At 41.8% G+C, this 18,278-nt stretch overlaps 1 protein-coding gene and 1 long non-coding RNA gene across 7 annotated transcripts in view; one reads left to right on the forward strand and one right to left on the reverse strand.

Annotated features, from left to right (window-relative positions):
* Positions 1-1,472, reverse strand: part of LOC146340534 (uncharacterized) — a 112,483-nt gene extending 111,011 nt beyond the window's left edge. For all 3 annotated transcript variants that reach the window (XR_014783723.1, XR_014783722.1, XR_014783721.1), the window contains exon 1: positions 1,087-1,472. This is a non-coding gene — a long non-coding RNA (uncharacterized LOC146340534). The remainder of the gene's footprint in view (positions 1-1,086) is intronic.
* A 148-nt stretch (positions 1,473-1,620) lies between these two features.
* The window catches only part of CDON (cell adhesion associated, oncogene regulated), a 65,853-nt gene continuing 49,195 nt past the window's right edge, over positions 1,621-18,278 (forward strand). For 2 of the 4 annotated variants that reach the window (XM_084803771.1, XM_084803770.1), the window contains exon 1: positions 1,825-2,028. The gene's annotated coding sequence lies outside the window, so the exon portion shown is untranslated. Of the gene's footprint in view, positions 2,029-2,650; positions 2,737-18,278 lie in introns of those variants that run through there. The other 2 variants (XM_084803768.1, XM_084803769.1) reach the window with 2 other exon arrangements.

Genomic DNA, 18,278 nt, shown 5'->3' on the forward strand with positions numbered 1-18,278 from the left:
TAGGCATGCTTAATGGTAGGGCTGGCCTTGGTTCTTTTTCTTCTTTTTTTGATATAATTTTTTATTTTGGGGTTCTAAAGTCTGGGCACAGCAACCGAGATGGCCATCTCCGTTTGTCCCAAACATGGGTTTGAAATCAACAGGAAGGCTTCAACAGAACTCAATAAATGGGCACACTCATAGGGGATAACCTGATCCTAGATGGTATTAACTGTGCATATGTCCCCTGACAGGTGATTAGCAGCAGTCTGAAGGAGGCCAGCTTTCCCCAACTTGGTGCCACCAGATGCTTTGGACTATGCTGGCTGAGGGATGCTGGGAGCTGTAGTTCAACACATCTGGAGGGCAGCAGGTTGGGGAAAGGATGCATGCTAATGCGTGCACAAGCCATGCCTCCTCACCCATGATCGGCTTCAGATGGGGCTGCTTACATACATAAACCTCCTTCAGACTGATGTCAATCACTGGTCAGTCAGGGGCCATGGTTGAATAGGGCTATGAAGGAGACTAGCCAGTGTCAGAAGACCCCCAGCCTGCTGTGTTCCTTGAGAAGGTCTGAAAACTTTTTCCAGAGTTTGAGAAGAAGCCCAGAAGTGTAAATGAACCTGGTAGGGAGAGACATGAGGCTGGCTAGTGCAGTGGCTAATGGGTGGAGCCTGATGGGCATGGGGCAGAGCCAATACCAAAAGCTCTTATCAAGAGAAACAGAATAGCTTGCCCTTAGGGCACAATCTTATGCATGCTTAGACAGAAGAAGAAGAAAAAAAAGTCTTGCAACTCCCAGCATGGGAGGATGCATTTAGTTATGCCCAGTTTTTAAAAACAATTTTAAAAGCAGTTTAGAGAAAAATGTAGCAGTAAAAAAGGCCCTTAATAGATATCAAACATAACATCCAATATTAATCACAGCAGCATTAAATCCATCAGCTACAAGTAAATGGCTTTGCAAAACAAAACAAAGAAATGTTATGACATGGATAGGACTGTTATAAACGATATACAGGCATTGGAAATATTCACTCCCTTTATAAATGGATGCGTGCCATCAAGTGCTCTATTTATAAATCCCGTATAAAAACGTCTTACTGGGCTAGTGCAGTTCTGTTAGGTCTCTCGCACCTTGCGTTTCCGCGCTGAGCAGTAAGCGAATGGCAACACGCATGAAACAATGCACGCGGGAAACGCTATGCGCACTTATCACGTTCCTGGAACTCGGTGAGGTCGGACAACCCTCCCAGCGCAGCGCAGCAGACAACCCACCCTCCTTTTCCAGGGGGCTGCGTCCATGTCCGAACCACGGGGAGGAGACGTCTTCCTTCCCTGGGCTTCCTTTCGGCAAGACCGGCGCCAACTCCCGTCCAAAGCGAGCCGCCGCCCCTCTGGCGACGCCGCCCCCGCCGCTTCGCCTCTCCAGCGAGGGCGAAGTTCGGTTAGGCGCGAGCGCCCGAGCGAGCTCCGCCCCCCGCCCCCCCCCATCATTTCTGCGCTGTTGGTACATTCCCAGCGGGTGGGGGCGGGGAAGGGGAGGAGAGGAAAGGAAAGGGCAGCGCCGTTTGGCTGAGCGAAGACGGTGGGCGTGGCTGAAGGGCTCGAGCGCAGGTTTGAGAGCTAACGGCGCGGGGAAGAGGGCGGGGCTTCAGCGCGTGCGCGCCCTCCCCCACGAGCGTGGCTCTGTGTGTGTGTGTGTGTGAGAGAGAGAGAGAGAGGGGAGAGAGAGGGAAGAGAGAGAGAGGGGGGGGTGTTGAGTGTGCGCGCGGGCGATGGGCGGGGCTTGCCCCCCTCCGGAGCTTCTGGCTGAGCCGGGCGCGCGTTCTCTCTCTCGTCGCCTCAGTCAGTCAGAGTTTTGTCGGCGGCGGCGGCGGCGGCGCGGCTCAGGACGGGGAGCGGGCTGCCTCGCCTTGCCGGTCGGCCGGTGTTGGATGGAGGGTCCCGTCCGCCTCGCCTGTTCTCTCTGGAATGTACTGGGCAGCGGCCGCCGAGTGGGAGCGAGGGCTCTATGGGCGCAAGCAGCGCCGCTGCTGCTGAGGGGTGAGAGGGGAAGGAGGGTGGGCGTGTTAAAATGGGGGGTGGGGGGGAGAGAGTCGTTAGAAGGAGCCCGGGGGTGGGGGTGGGGGTGGGGGTGGGGGGGGGAGTGCTGGAGCCGGCCCGCCCGCCCGCCCGCCCGCCCTGGGCATGTGTGTACGTATGCTTGTTTGGGCTCGGGGTAAAGGTCAGGTCCCGAGGGCGAGGTGCACGATATGGAGCGGGAGTGTGGGGGGCAATCGCTGTGACTTAATTGTTTTTCTTGCTGCAGGCTGCCCGGTGGAGAAGTTGCGCTTTTAAAAAGCGGGTGGCCGACGTGCGAAACAAACAAACAAACACGCGCGTGCGCGCGCGTCTTGTGGCACCGTAAAGGCGCTCAGGTTTATGGTGGCACAAGCTTTCGCGGGCTACTTGCAGCCCACTTTCGTCAGAGGCAGTGAATGAAGCAACTTCCGGAGGGGTAGCCCGGATTGGTCTGTTGCTGGGACGGGGAACCCCTCCCACCACCCCACACACACACACACACACACACCTTGTGGCACCTTAAAAAGTGATGGGTTGTTATGACATAACCGTTGAAATCTCTTGGCTTTTAAGGCGCCGCAAGTTTCTCCGTGGTTTTGGGAGGCATGAAGCATGATGTAGCTTTGCGCATCTCAGTTGGAGCACGCTCCATGGGCATCTGATGGAAGTGCTCTCTGCCCCAGTAAATCTGTGAGTATTTTAAGGTGCCTCGAGACTCTCGTCTGTGTGTTTGCTGTAACAGGCTATGTCACCCCCCTGCAATTTTAGAGGCTAAAGTTTGTTTAATCTGAAGTCATCTTCCCTTTTGGGGGGAAGGTGCCTCCTCCCCCCTTTTTTTAATCCCAGGAGAGTGAAAACTGATTCTGTGTCTTGTTTTAATATTGAGGTATCCACTCTCTAAGGTGTGCATTTGAAGGAAGTGACTTGTTTGTTGTTGAGAGCATAGGCTATTTTGTTATATACAGAATTATGGATACCTTTTCCTGTATTCTGCTATGCTGCAGGTTGCATATGCAAAATAACACTTGGGTTCTGGATTTATTTGTCTGGAATAGCTGTTGCCCCCCATTCTGTACACAAACATGGAAGAACAGGGAGTTGACCTTGCCATTTCTCAACCCTTTTATCTCCTTTTCTTTGTGTACCTGGCAGTGGCTGAAATGTCTTAACTGGTTCTCGTGTACTCTTCCCCTCCCCCTTTTTCAAGAAGTTTGGACCAATGCAAAGCATCACTTCTAATGTTTTGTGTCCCTGTGAATGGTCTAACCTTATTGTCAAAATATGCTCTCCCTAATGTTATCTCATTTTGCAGTTCTTAGATCTTTATTCAGTATCTGGGAAGTAGTAGGTGAAGATTACTTCTTAAGGACAGGAATAATATTAAAGTTTATAATGCAGCTTCAGAAGCTGTATAGTGTATGCATGTGGAAGGGGAAGGAAGAATAGTTATGATTGCCTGTGAGCTGGAAGGCATTCTGGCTATGCTGGTGAAGGTGTTGATAGTGCATTTCCATAACAAAATCCCAGAGAAGCAGATAATTGGATCCTAAGCAGCTGCCATGTCTGTAGTCTTTCTGATGCTGACTTGATCAGAAACTTGCTTTTGATAGAAGTAAAGGCAATTCTTGGCACTGTAGTGGGGAAAGTGATTGGGAAACTTGGTTGTCAACTTCAAACTGCTTAACTTCTGGCACAACTCCTTTTGAACATGAAATTGTAAGCTGCATCTTGTTTTTCTTAAGAGTATTTATAGCAGCAACATGTTGGGAGGTTCTTCTCATTTGGGCTAAGATGAAACATCACATTTTGTCTGGAAACTTTAAATTGACTGTTAACTGCTGCTGAACTAGAAAGCATTCTTACCAGGAGCAGCCTGCGTAGCCACTATCTGTTACACACATGTTAAAATAGCATAGTGTCCAAATGAGCTGTGTGCAAGAAAACACACTATAAAATAGGAAATTTTTGATTCTCTGTACCTTATTTCAGAGGAATAGTTTGCTTAATAAATCAGCAGTTTAATTAACAAAAAATGCAAGCTATTGATGCCTCACTGCCGTACATGTAGGCTGTTCCTATTGATCTCAGTGAAATTTCTAAGCAACGTGCATCATTGATTGCATCATTACACTCTTCCTTACACTGTTACAAGGATAGCAGGTGTGACTTTAACTTAGTGTTTGAAGTTTGACTGGTTTTTAAATTCAGAATTCAAATGTGCTTTTCCTTTGCGCACAGTTGAGATTTGGATCATGTTGCTAGCTCTAGCTCATAGGCTTTCATCATTCTTGCCTAGTGTCTACTCTCATAGGTGGTTTGACTTTGAAGTGAATTAGTGATTTTGTTTAGACAGGCTTCTTTGACAAGATCAGCAAGACAGTGCTGAATGAGTTGTGTATAGACCAGAACAAAAAACGCTATACTGCTTTTACTGTAAAAGTGTGAGAGAATGTGGTACTGAATTCCAGTTGGGAGGCATGTAATCTGACATTTTTCCATGGTGAGGAAAAGACATGCAGAACCATTCTTGCATGTATTATAAACTGTTGTTTGTTTCCCTTAGCTTTAGCATGCACATATTAGATAATGAATCTAATTTATTATGATATGTTCTCTGATACCTGTACTTCACAACTGGTAAATAGTTAGATGTAGTTCAGTCTGTGTGCATTTTAAACAGAATTTGTGGTAATGTAATTTCAAATACTTGCATTTTCTAATTGTGAAACATCTCTTGCCTTGTACTATAACAGTTGTCATTCAAGGCCATTTAGCATTAATTACAACTAAGGAATTTAAAAGGCCACAGTATTAAAATGCGGTAGTCATATACAAAGCAATTTCATTTTTTTAAGAGAGGGTTAAAAAACTGAAGAAAAATTTATTACTGCTGGCTGTTCATGCTCAAAGGGTTAAGCATAACTAACTGCCTTGCTGTTAAAATGAAACCATGCACTATAGTATAATAGGAAACATCCTACGCAGAAAGTATAGTATTTTGCATGATTCCTGTTTAAATTTCCTTAGTTTAGTGTTCCATGCTTGAAACATACAATATTACTATCATTCACAATCTGGTAATAGTACTGAGGTGATATTAATGTGGCTTTTAAAAATCAAACTGGTTATATTTGCCTGAAAGAGCCACATTAGTGTGATTCTAGCTCCCTGGTGCTTTTTTGGAGCCCTGGAGACAACCTAGTGAATAGGGCTGAAAATTCATTCTGTATTTGATTAAATGGAACAGACTCGTTGCTTCTTACCCCAGCAGGGGCTATGAGATCTCTTGATCCCCGAAGCGGCTCATAGACCCTGGGAATTCCATTAGCAAGCACCTGAGGAATTTCTGCCCTGCAGTGCCTTTTTTTTTTTTGTAACAAGGGGGGCCATGGGGGGGGGAACAGAACAAGAAGTATATCACTCCTGATGATAAGTGGTGGGGGAGGCTGCACTGGAAGAATCCATATGTTGGCAGATCTAAAATCAAGCTATGACTTAACAGCTTATCTGGCAAGAGAAAAGCCCAACCCGAAAGAATACTCATAGTCAGACACTAATGTTGAAAGGAGAATTGTGCTGTACAGCGCACTAAAATTAGCTCATTCACTCTTATTATTGAAACCCTCTGATTCCTTGTTTCTCAATCTGGAGAGGCAAACTGGTGGAAAAGCAATATCAATACAAGCACTTATTCTTGTGGAATAGGTGAGTTTTGTTCTTAAAAATTGAATAGGTAGTGGTATATGATTTTTATTTGTCAATGTAAACTGGATTTTTAAATTATCTGTAGGCAATTTTTTTAAAATCTGGTGTTTGTGCTGAGAAAAGCCTTTAAAGCACTACCTTCATTAATTACACTGATACTTTTTAAAAGTCTGGATTTTTGTACCAGATTCTTTATAATTATCTTCTATTTGTATACTTATATCCCACAGCAAAAATATAGATGGTAATTTAAGCATTTTCCAATATTTAGCCAATTTCAACTATTAAGTTTGTTATCTTTTTATGACTTTTGATAAAATATGCAAATAGTATTTGATTCTGTACGTAAGTACAAACAGTTGATACAAGTGTTGTAGCACTGTAATCCTATACACGTCTGCTCAGAATTAAGTCCCTTTGAGTTCATTGGGGCTTATTTCCAGGTAAGTGGGTATAGGATTGCCGCCTAAATCACCTTTAATCTTGAAGTTCAGAATCTCTGAGAAATTTATAATTATATCTTCATTACAATGGCAACACAAATGTTTAGTAACCACTGAAGTTAGTCATTTTCTTTAGAATTTGAGGGAATATGAACTGCACTATGCAAGTTGGAAAAGTTGGCAATTATCTTTGCGGGGGGGGGGGTATATGAGCAGCTGGTTGCCTTACATGGGCTTTATGTCTAAATAGTTGATCCATTTAAGCTTTATTTTAAGAAGGTACTTTAGCTGCAATCCTATACACACCTGAGAGTAAGCTGTATTGAAATCAATGACACTTACTTCTGAGTAGACATATATAGGATTGCAGTGTTAGTGATTGATGTAGAGGCAAGTGGTTGAACACCATACCTTGCCTAAACATAACCACTAAGAACTGCAGTTACTGCACCTTTAGTCTTATGTTTCTGCTTTATCTTTAAAAGAAGGCTATCCCCCACACAAACACACCTCTCTACCACTTTGCTTGCCCCAATATTTTGACATTCTTTTTGGCATGAAAAGATTTAGGAAGCTTTTAGAGCAATTTTATATATGTCTACTCAGAACTAAGTCCCACTGAGTTCAGTGGGGCTTACTTCCAGGTAAGTGTGTATAGGATTGCAGCCATATTCTGTAATAGACTTCTTGTAAGTGATGTTGCTTTGCAGCATTTAGATTTGCTACTACTATAAAATAAGACATCTGCAATTGCACACTGGATCTCATTGGAAGTAGTACTGCTATAGAAGGCTATTGCTCCAGTAGATTCACTCCAGGAAATTCATAATTAGGGGTGTCGTCTTTTGTGTTAGTTGATGTAGGTTAAATATGCAAAGTTGTAATGATTTGATTTACTGCAACAGTATTGGATAAGGTTATTTCTGGTACTTCCTAAGTTTGTAATTCTTATTTGAAATCCAATTTTAATAGTTGCACCTACAGATATTTCCCATAGTTCTTCCAGTGTCATTTGGAAATGTTAAGATTAAGCATATGAAGGGGGAAGAAAAGTGGTTCCCCTTGGTTGAATTCAATGTGTTGCATAAAATAGAGTTCAGAAGTAAGATTTGAACATTGTTTGTTGGTAATTTTTAATTTAAACCTAATTAAAGTGGCTGGAAGTAAGGAATGAAATAAACAGCTTAACTATCAAGATAGTAAAGCACAAAGCACTCAGTTAAACATTAGGAAATGTTTAACTGGGGTTATATTGAATGGTACTAGAAGTAATTTTGTAGTTTAGGATTACAGCTGGATCTCTGCAGTACTTTCAACTATATAATTGCAGAAATACTTGCTATACTTATAGTCAATCTATATTATCTGTTTTCCCTATACTTGGCGTATCATATAAAATCCTCTACTTCTCAAAAACAGTTGAGTGAAAGCTTATTTCTGGCCAATTTTTTACTCTGAGAAGCTTGCCCAACATCTGCTCATATTCTTGAAAATATTGATGTTCCTGAATTTCATTTTAATAGAGATCAGTTTATTTTGCTTGCGTATGTACTCTGTACTGTTTACAAATTCTGTTTAGCTCTTCATAGTATTGGCTGCTGTGTACTCCCTCTGCTGGCCAGCTCCAAAGGCATAGCAGTTTGTGAATACCTGTTCAGGAAGTTTAAAGCAGTGGCCACATTTTCATGTTTGATAGTATACCAACTTTCAACAGTTCTGTTGTCCAAGGCTTAAAAATACATCAGAAGAATAACACTTCTGTGAATTAGCAACACAGATGACAAATTTCTGGTAAATTGGTCCAGGTACCTATCTCAAGTTACTGAACTTCTTGTTTACTGTAGTAACACTATTTTTGAAGCTCCCTGAAACTAGTTCTGAAATGATGTTCTGACTTTTGCTGACTTTTGCATTAATCAGCCAAGTCTATTCTTTTAGTATAGAGTAAAACTACCCAAAAGGGACTTGGGGCATTTTATATATTACTGATGTCTGCCTTAGAAATATGACTACAGCTCAAATGATACCCTGATCTATATGTAAGCATAATTTTTTTGTGGTAATTGATATACAAAAAAATTATTATGCCAGTTTTTGGCAGTTTAGTATGTTCAATAATTTCAGTGAGCCCATTAGTAAATGGCAGATTTACCTTTTTCTGCATCTGCACTCAGAATCTTCTTATGTCACAATCCGTGGGGCCTTTTAATGATTCAGGTATCCACAACTGTCTTTACATTGAAGTTAAAGAAAAAGAAAAAAGAAAACAGTTCCTGAGAGGCTCGGAAGAGTGAGAAATTTCCTGATAGCTGTGACTGGGATTGCCATAAATCCTGGCCTCGCTAGCACTTCTTAGTTAGCCGCTAACTCTCATTGTTTAGTTTAAAGTTAATGTGTATTGAGAGTGCTTTGAGAGCCACAGTAATTCAGAGATTAAAAAATAATAATTTTCTTAAGTACCCAGATTTCCAGCATTGAGCTGGAAAGAGGTCTTTTATATCTTGGCCATGCAAGCTTTTTAGACAATTGCTGAGTAACACATATTTTAATGTAATACCTTACATTTAAGGGGCTTCATGGAAGGCCTTAAGACAGGAGGCTGTTTTAGCCACTAGGTTTGATATTTGGGCTCTCAATATATTTTCTTGCCTCATGGAAGAACATAAGTGTTTTGTTCCCTTCCAGATCAGCAGACTTTTTATGTAAAGCAGATAACTCCATTTTTATATTTAAAAAGCCAGACTGTCTTTTGAATTCTCCAATTGATTGTCTTTTTTTAGATCCAGGGGGTGGGCATCACTGAGGCTTTGAGGCACCAGTCATATGTACTAAGCTCTCACTTTTTTTTATGGAGGACAAAATGCTTAAACAGAGAAGAGAATAAGTTGTTTCCCTCCATTTATGATTACAGTAACTTCAGAGAAAGCTATTCCAAAAATCATATTAAAGTTGCATAGCCACACAATTCATTCTTGCAGTCACATACCAGTGTGGTGGTGATCTAATGCATCTGCCATAAACTAGCGATAATTTCCCTGTTGAATCAGGAATTTTCATTCCATCTTATTGGGTACCTGTTCTGCTATTAATGATCACTAAAGAGTCAAGCAACCCAAGCATTTCCCTTTGAAGGCAACAGGATATAATATTTGTGCTTGGTTTATGAGGACTCATCAAAATACCTGAGTAATGCTTACAAGTCATGAAATGAAACTGGCAGATGAAGTTCGGAATTGTTTTTAATAAAGGGACCCTTTGAACATTTTGTGACATCGAGCAGCTTGTCTAGTGGATGGACTGAAAAACAAGGACAAATAGAATGACTGAAAGCCTTTTCTTATGAGTTACCTGAGGAGGCCTCAGCATGTTTTGGTTTACCTTTTTGAAACTGCCAGACAGCCCCATTAATAAAACTAACCTCTGGGCAGTTCTGAAGTCGGAGCAGTAACCAGCTATTCTGTATTGTATTACACTTGTGTCAGTGAAGTCTGGCCACAACAATGCATATGACAATTCATCTGGGCAGGAGGAGAAAGCCAAAGGCAACTTGCAGAAGACAAAAGATTGGCATGAGATATACATCAGGTGTGTGTTTTGGACATGTCTCAGGAGATCAGAAGCAGGCAGGGAGCATTGTGTGACCTTAAAAGCAAGGAGGTAGCCGGCTGCAGAGAAAAGCTCCCTTGCAGCTTTGCAGAGTACAAGCAAATAGCCTAGGGAAGACAGATATGGGAGAGAAACATCGGTCACAGACCATGTACCAGGAAGGGTGAGGAGATATTTTCTTTCAGTTTGCTGATTAGAAACTGTGGGTAGGTTTGTGTGTTCTGGAATGTATCAGCTAAAGTGTTGGGTGCAGGCTTCTAGTATCTTAAACTGCATCAATGTAGTGTATTGTATCTGTTAGAAGAAAAAAAAAGTTGAAATCCAGTGTCAGCCTCCTGATGCTGCTCTCCATGACTGAAGGTTTGAACTGTGAGGTTCCTCTTATTATTCCTTTCTTCCTGTGGAACTCCTTTCTTGCAGAAACCTATAAACACTCAACCCTACCTACTTTTAGAAACACAGTGTAGTACTTTTGATAGTGTGTGTGTGTGTGTGTGTGTGTAACGAGTTTCTAAAAATCCAAGCAAATTAATTATATTAGATATTGTAGAGCTGGAAAAGGGCAACCAAAATTACCAAGGGGTTAGAAGAATTCTCCTGTAAAGAAAGGTTGCAGTGTTTGGGGCTGTTTAGCTTAGAAAAAGGGTGAGTAAGAGGAGAGATGATAGAGGTGTACAAAAGTATGCAAGGGGTAGAGAAAGTGGATAGGGAGGGGGTTTTCTCCTTCTCTCATAATAGTATAACCCAGGGACATCCCGTGAAGCTGATTGGTGGGAGATTCAGGACAGAAAAAGGGAAGTACTTCTTTTCACAGCGCATAGTTAAATATGCTGTAGTGATGGCCACCAACTTGGACAGCTTTAAAAAGGAATTAGACAAATTCATGGGGGATAAGGCTATCAATGACTAGCAGTTGTGATGGCTATATATTGCTTCCTGCTTCAGAGGCAGTATGCCTTTGTATGACAGTTGCTGGGAACATGAGCGGGAAGGTGCTGTTGCACTTGTGTCCTGCTTGTGGGCGGAAGCAAGAGATTTGGTTGACCGCTGTGCAAACAGAATGCTGGACTGGGTAGGCCTTTGATCTGATCCAGCAAGGCTTTTAGGTTCTTAATAAACTTAGGGTGGGGATTACATGCCCCTTGAAATACTGTTACCTTTGAAAGCCACAACTATCCTGGAATATATTGTTTTAATCAAAATTTGCAAACCCAAGGCCAGCACATTGGAGAGGATTAATTAAAGAAATCTCAGATCTTTAAATCTTTTTTTAACCCATTTATGGATCATAAAAGCTGTTAAGCACTTAGCAGCTTAAACAGGACTTGTCTAGTATCAGTGGAATTTTTGGTGTTACATCATGCACTTGAGCAAATCATGTTGATAATATATGAATGATGTTTATAGAATAGATGCAGGCCAAAGTCCAAGAAAACATTTTCAAGGAGACCGTAGTGTTTAATCATTGAAAGGATACTAAGCAGGTATTGTTGTAAAATTGCTTTTTTGATGATCTGTTAGAAAGCATTAAATGCATTTTTGGAATAATAATGCTTGCTTTCCCCATGAAATGCTGCTGAATTACTTTGCCTGGAGTGCTCTTAGTTTTGGTTCCTTTTTGTTCAGTAAGGACCTATAACCAGAAAGAATACCTGGAGATTAAAGTATGGTCTAAGAATACACTTGTGCCTTTTACATATGTCAAGAAAATGCAAGGGAGACAGCATTTAATGAGAACTTGAGTGAAGTATAGACTAAATCAAATGAGAAGTCAAAACGTAATAGTTGCTCCTTCCTTACACTGCATTCAGTCAGATTTTAATTCAGCTCTAGCATATCCACATTGAAATTATGTGGAACTCAAATTTGTGTTCTCATTCATGGGGACTGCATTTTCCCTGTGGCCATGAATTCACTGCCTTCTAATTACCTATGATGTAAGGCAATAGTAGATGACTGGGTGGCTATAAATTCTGGATGCAGGTGTGGATTTAATAGATATATGTTCCTTTAGGGATCACAAATAGTATAGATTCCTACAAGTTACAACAGAAAGTAAGACTTGATAAGCTGGCTTAGTACGCTTTTTGCCTGTATTTTATAGAGTTGCCACGGTTGCTTGACAATTTCAGTGGAAGTAGAGTTGGAAATAGTCCTTTTGGAGAAGAATTGAGATACTTCTGAACAAATACTTGATGATGGATGGAGCCTCTGAGCTGAATACTATAGTTCTTTGGCAGGAGAGGGTTCTGTGTTGTGTGTGTGTCCGTGTCCGTGTGTGTGTGTCCTTAAGTGTATGGGTTTGTCCAAGAGAAGAGTGCTGAAACCTTTGGGCAGGGACATTGTGGCGGAACATGATGCCAGATTTCTAGATTTGTTCTCCAGATCTTCCTTCATCATGTCTGAATGACTACTAGTCATTTTAATAGTGTCTTTTCAAACCATATTTATAGGCCCTGGACGTCACCCCAGTAGGCATCACCTTATCTTTTCTCTCCTTATGGTTGAATTTCAGGCTACTAGAGAGATTATATTTAGGTTTCATCCTGGGTTTTTATTGCACACACTGAATGCCTTGTTCCTTTTTGGATGTAAGCTATCCACTTGCAGACTGCTTACCCAGATGGGTGGGAGCAAGGTAGCATAAATCTACAAGGACTTCCTAACTGAAAATATACCAAATTGAGACTCTGGCTTTACTATATCTTGCAAATCTGAAGGGGTTGTGTTGGTGCTTTTTTCTTTTGTATTCAGAGAGCTCGATTTGTTTGAGACATGCGGACTGCCTGAATTTGTGCAGATATTTCTGGCTTAGCATGCCCTATTTGCTTCTGCTCCTTGCTTGTTGCAGCTGTAGTCAGAATGATGTTGATTAATCTAGAATGGATTTAATTTGGACTTGTATACCAAAAATCATATTTCTATGTCTAAGGATAGATGATTCTGTTAACTCTGAATCTCATTGTTCATGGACACCTACAACTATAAACTTCAGCGCTTTTAGGGGAAATGCATGGCTAAGCTGGCCCCTTGTGAGGCATAATGAACTTCAGTCATTGGTGGTATTTCCTGGGAAGATTATATTTGTGAACTGCCTTTAAAATGTTTGTGGTGCTTCTCATGCCTGGAAGGCAAAGTTGTTGTTGTTTTTTACTCTTCATTGCTGTGTCTAGGACTGGGATCATTTGACAAGATGGGTTATAGGTCTGTATTCAGCAAACTAAAGAGATTCTTAGAGATCCTACCAAGGAGAAAAAAAACAGTATTTGACAGCAGTGTAAGAGAGATGTAAGAGCGCCCTGGGAGGGAGCTCTCAACCATTTTGCTTTGCATTCCAGAAAAACACCTAACATTTTCACTATCTATCTACATCAAACTTCTCTATCTTCAGCCCACATCTTCTAACGCATGGGCTGGCATGACTGGGATTTTGGATCTCTTCCACTCCCAGTTGAACTCCAAGCTCTTCAATACTTTTTCCTCCTTCCTTTTTCCCAGACTTGTAGGAATAATTTCATGGATGATAGGGACTCGCTCCTTTTGTGATAGTATGGCAGAACAGCATTTTCTGGAGTATAAATTAAATATGATCTATCTCCATGTTTTTAGGTCTGGCCCAGCCCTATGTGTAGGCTTTACTCATGGCAGGGCATAGAAGCAATCAAAACAAAAAGGGAAATTATACTTTATCACACAAAACTAAGACACAAAACTAGAGGGTTCAGAGGAGGGCACCAAAGATGATCAGAGGACTGGAAACAAAGCCCTATGAAGAGAGACTGAAAGAACTGGGCATGTTTAGCCTTGAGAAGAGAAGACTGAGGGGAGATATGATAGCACTCTTCAAGTACTTGAAAGGTTGTCACAGAGAGGAAGGCCAGGATCTCTTCTTGATCATCCCAGAGTGCAGGACACAGAATAATGGGCTCAAGTGACAGGAAGCCAGATTCCGGCTGAACATCAGGAAAAACTTCCTGACTGTTAGAGCAATACGACAATGGAACCAATTACCTGGGGAGGTGGTGGGCTCTCCCACACTGGAGGCGTTCAAGACGAGGCTGGACAGCCATCTGTCAGGGGTGCTCTGACTTGGATTCCTGCATTGAGCAGGGGATTGGACTCGATGACTTTGTAGGCCCCTTCCAACCCTACTATTCTATGATTCTACAGAGTATAGAAGAACCATAAAGTATAGTATAGTTATGCTCAATATATTATAACACATTAAGCATTTAAAAACATGACATGAAGTACAAAAACTTTTCAACACAATAAGCTAATTAAGTATATCTTTTAAGGCAGAGAAAGATATAGCTAGCCATCCATAGCTTGAATCGGGGATGGGCAATCTTTTTCCCATTGAGGGCTGCATTTCACAAGTAGTGGTGGGTTGGGGGCCACACCACATATGCACACATGCATGCAGGCAAATGCTCTCACACAGGTACAAACATATGTGCATGCACATTCTTGTATGCATGCATGCCACATGCACGAACACTCACGTATGCACACTCCCCCCATCTCAGTATACAGGGCTGGGAAGGTTTAAACATCCCATCCCTCCGTGCTGAGAGCACTTTGTGCCTCCCCTGCTAATCAGCTGAAGGGAATGTGCATCATTTAAATGCAGAAGGCGGCATGCTGCACCATCTTGCTCATTTAAATCATGCTGTCAGCCTACCAAACATCCATTTGGCAAGCTATAGGAAGTGTGATTGTGCTAGCAAAGAGGACTGTTTGGCAGGCTGCCAGGAGCCAGACTATGCTGGAGAAGAAGACACATGAGGAGAACAATTCCCGTGTGCCATCATCCCCAGCACAATTGTGGTGGATGAAGCACTGGCATAGGGGGTGGGGAGATTGCTTAATTCTCTTGACCCTCCCAGCAATCCTTATGCAGATCACTGATCCCTGCTGATCAGCTGGGTGATAAGGAAAAGTGAGTGGGGACCCAGCCTGTCTGTGGGCCACTCAGAGCGGCCAAGGCAAGAGCTGTGTGCAGGCTGCAGATTGTCCATATGTGGCTTAAATGAATAACAGTCAAAATTGCCAAATGCATTTGACCAAATGGTCTTCTTCAATAGCAGATAGTAATGGTTGATAGGCTGCTCCAAGGTGAATTACATTGCAGGTCAACTCATTGTATAGTTCAAGAAAATGCTATAATTTCCAAACATACGCTGCAAATCCGTTAAACATAAGTACACAAAATTTAGGCTAAATAATCCCATATTTGTATATTGATTCCTTCAGGTATTACACTTCCTCCTGAACTGTCCATCCAGAATACAGGAAAAATATGTATACTGCCTGTTCTCCTGCCCTGCTTTAACGCATTCTGGAGATGCTCAAACTTAAATGCAAGAAAAGGAACCAACTCACCTACAGTCCATTGCTCATTAATTTCATAGATCTCTAAATCAGTTAACCTCCTCAACTGGAGAGTATACTTCTGATTTAAAGAGCCAAATTCCTTTAAAACTTGCATACATGGTACAAACGTAGTATGGTTTTTGTAAAGGAAATAATCCTGCAAAAACTTACTAAACTAAATTAGTTGCATACACTCAATACACATAGAACATAAAAAAACACTATATGGCAAACAGTTTACCTTCTCTGACAATACATAGTTGCATAATAGTACATAAATGAAATTTACAAGCAATTATTATGCAGTAACACTGACAAGGAAATGATATATCAAAGCCTAACATTGTATATATTTTTCTTGGACCCAATGCTAATTATATCACTGCCATCTGGTATATCATTATTTAACCCCCTGGGTATTATGTATACAATACACCTTTTAAAAAGTGTATTATATAATTATTTGCCTTGAGCTCATACCTTCCCTAAACACCAAACCCTCAAACTCTTCCCGTGTTTGAGGTCGTAAAAGTGCTTAACCAAAGGGGCATGAGATTTCCTGTTCTTACTCAACTGTATTCATAGAACGTGTCTTGATTGCGGATGGATGGATTCACCTCTATCTGGGGCTGTCAGTTGCTTGCTGGGTCACCGCCCGCACCCGCTTGCCACAATGCATGAACCTCTCGATGGCTCGGCGAGCGACCAACAAGTACCATGGGTCCACCTGCTCCTTCCCAGAGCCACCATTTTGTGCAACAGTGGCGGCTCGGGCATTTCCAGGAAGGGAATGTTGCGTAGATTGCGGCCTTAAAGGGCAATCTACGCAACATTACAAGGTGTATGGGCCATTCACACTTGTAGCGTTGCGTACATCGCCCTTTATGGCCACAATCTACGCAACATTCCGTTCCCAGAAATGCCTGAGCTTCCATTGGCTCGGGGAAGGAGTGGGCAGGCTGCAGGATGCTCATGGACCATGCGGCACTTGCGGACGGGTCCAGTGAGTGCTGCGCAGTTTGCAAACAGATGTCTGGGGGACCCGAGCGGGGAGGGATAGAGTCTGTTGGACTCCACCCCTGTGTTGGGCACCTGCAACATCCCTAGTCTTGATGGCTCTACTAGTAATGCCTATGTATAGCAAAGGTCATGGACATTGTACAACTCTCCGTAGTGGCTAGAGATAGCTATATGGGTCAAATTTAGCTTCAACACAAAGTGAATTTGGCCCATGTAGTGCTAACATGGCCATTTTGGGGATGTATATATATTGCCATGATGGGAGCCGCATGTGGCCCACACTTCATGTATTACCCACCCTTGACCTAGAGGGATTGCTACCATTTTATTTATTTACTAAATTTCTATACTTCCCAATAGTCAAAGTTGTCTGGGCAGTTCACAAAAATTTAAACCCCCAAATACAAATGTTTCATAAAATTGTTCAAATGAATTCATAACCATATTTGCCAGTTTTGGAACAAAGCTACAACCCATTCCCTGTTCCTAAACTCTGCCAAAAGACTTTGTTTATGAATTGAAGGGGGAAAAAATCTTTTATGCCGCTTTGGCTAAAGAACATTTTAAAAAATGGTAGGAGAATTATATGTTGATTTATATGTTGAGGGTTTCATGACTGCCTTCTTTTGCAGCAGTTGGGTACAAACAAACCTCAATTGGGAATCACTGTATTTTTAAAAAATATGGATAGCAAAAGTACTAAATATATCTTCTGATGTAGCATGAAGAGCTGTTCAAAAAGAGCAAGCAAGCTATGTATATAAAGAGCTTTGCTAGATTGTGGGGACAGCGTACATAAATTCCAATGGATTGTTAATGGCCATACCTAAGCAACAGATGGGATAGGCATGGGCTAGCATGCATTACACAGTCAAAGTCACATGCCAAGTTTTTAAACAAAGCTTTTTAGTGTGCTCTATATAACAATTGAATAATTAAAACAGTTGAAAATCTTGCCATACTCCTTGTGTAGCTTGCAGGGGTGTAATTTAATTGACCTATAAGTCAGGTTCAGGAATGAACATTTATAGGCCTCAAGGCAAAATGTAAAAGACTTACCAAGGAGTCATAATTGAAGTGAAGCTTAGATAAATGGGTGGTGGCTGCTATCCAGTCTTCTAAACATGTAAAATGTTTTGGTTTCTCAGAGGAGAAAAGTATTTCTCTGTCAGCATCCTGATATTAATTAGTATTTCTTTTACAACTGTATAATAAGAGTGTTGGCAACATATTAGGTGCATTCACACATTACAGTAAGCCAGAACAAACCATGGATGGAAGGTCCATAGTTTGTTTAGCCACTCCTCCTTTCCCTCGGCACCAGGTAAGTCCCTCATTGGATAATTTACCAGTTTTGAGCTTGGCACTTGTTAAAAACTGTGGGTTCATCTGGGTTGCTCTTGCTCCCTCTTGGCTCACACATTCAAAAAGACCTCCTCCTCCAACACCTGTTCACTCTACCACTTCAGCCAGCCAGTCACAGTGCTCCCTGCTTGTTGGGTGGTCCTTTTCCTGCTGCACAGCTGATTAGTGATTTGAGTCACTTGCATACTCCTCTCCCTCCTCTGCAGCTATCGAATAGCTGATGGACAGGTCAGCGCTCTTGCTTGGCTCCCCACCCTCAAAGCTTCCTGCTTCAATGGTAGTGCACAGCAGATGATCTGTGCTATAGTATGAGGGGCCTGGTTTGGCAGAAGGAGGCAAAACATTTGGGGCTCCCCAGAAAAGATCTGAAGGTCGTGATCACCAAGAATGTAAATGAAAATAATAGAAATGTTTTAAAGTAAGATGTAAGTAAAAACATGCATTCATCATAGCTTTCAGCTGTCACAATTTCTAAGTTTTCTAAAGGGTTGCATCATCAACTGAAGTCCCAGATCCTTCAGTTTTAATATGGGGGTGAACTTTCTTCAAGATACTGTAACTTGCTTTGTTATGTACCATTTTTATGGGAGTGATTCTCAGTGTACTTGTTTCATGCAGCTGAAGTAAGCAAAATAGTTTGGCCCTCTTGGTTCTCTAAATACTTCAGGCGGGGTCTCAGTGTTGACCCAAGAATTAGAAGATATCAGAAAATCTTGT

This window comes from Heloderma suspectum, chromosome 6 (assembly GCF_057233095.1).
Source record: "Heloderma suspectum isolate Gila_16-S chromosome 6, 16-S_ref, whole genome shotgun sequence".
Classification (NCBI taxonomy): domain Eukaryota; kingdom Metazoa; phylum Chordata; class Lepidosauria; order Squamata; family Helodermatidae; genus Heloderma; species Heloderma suspectum.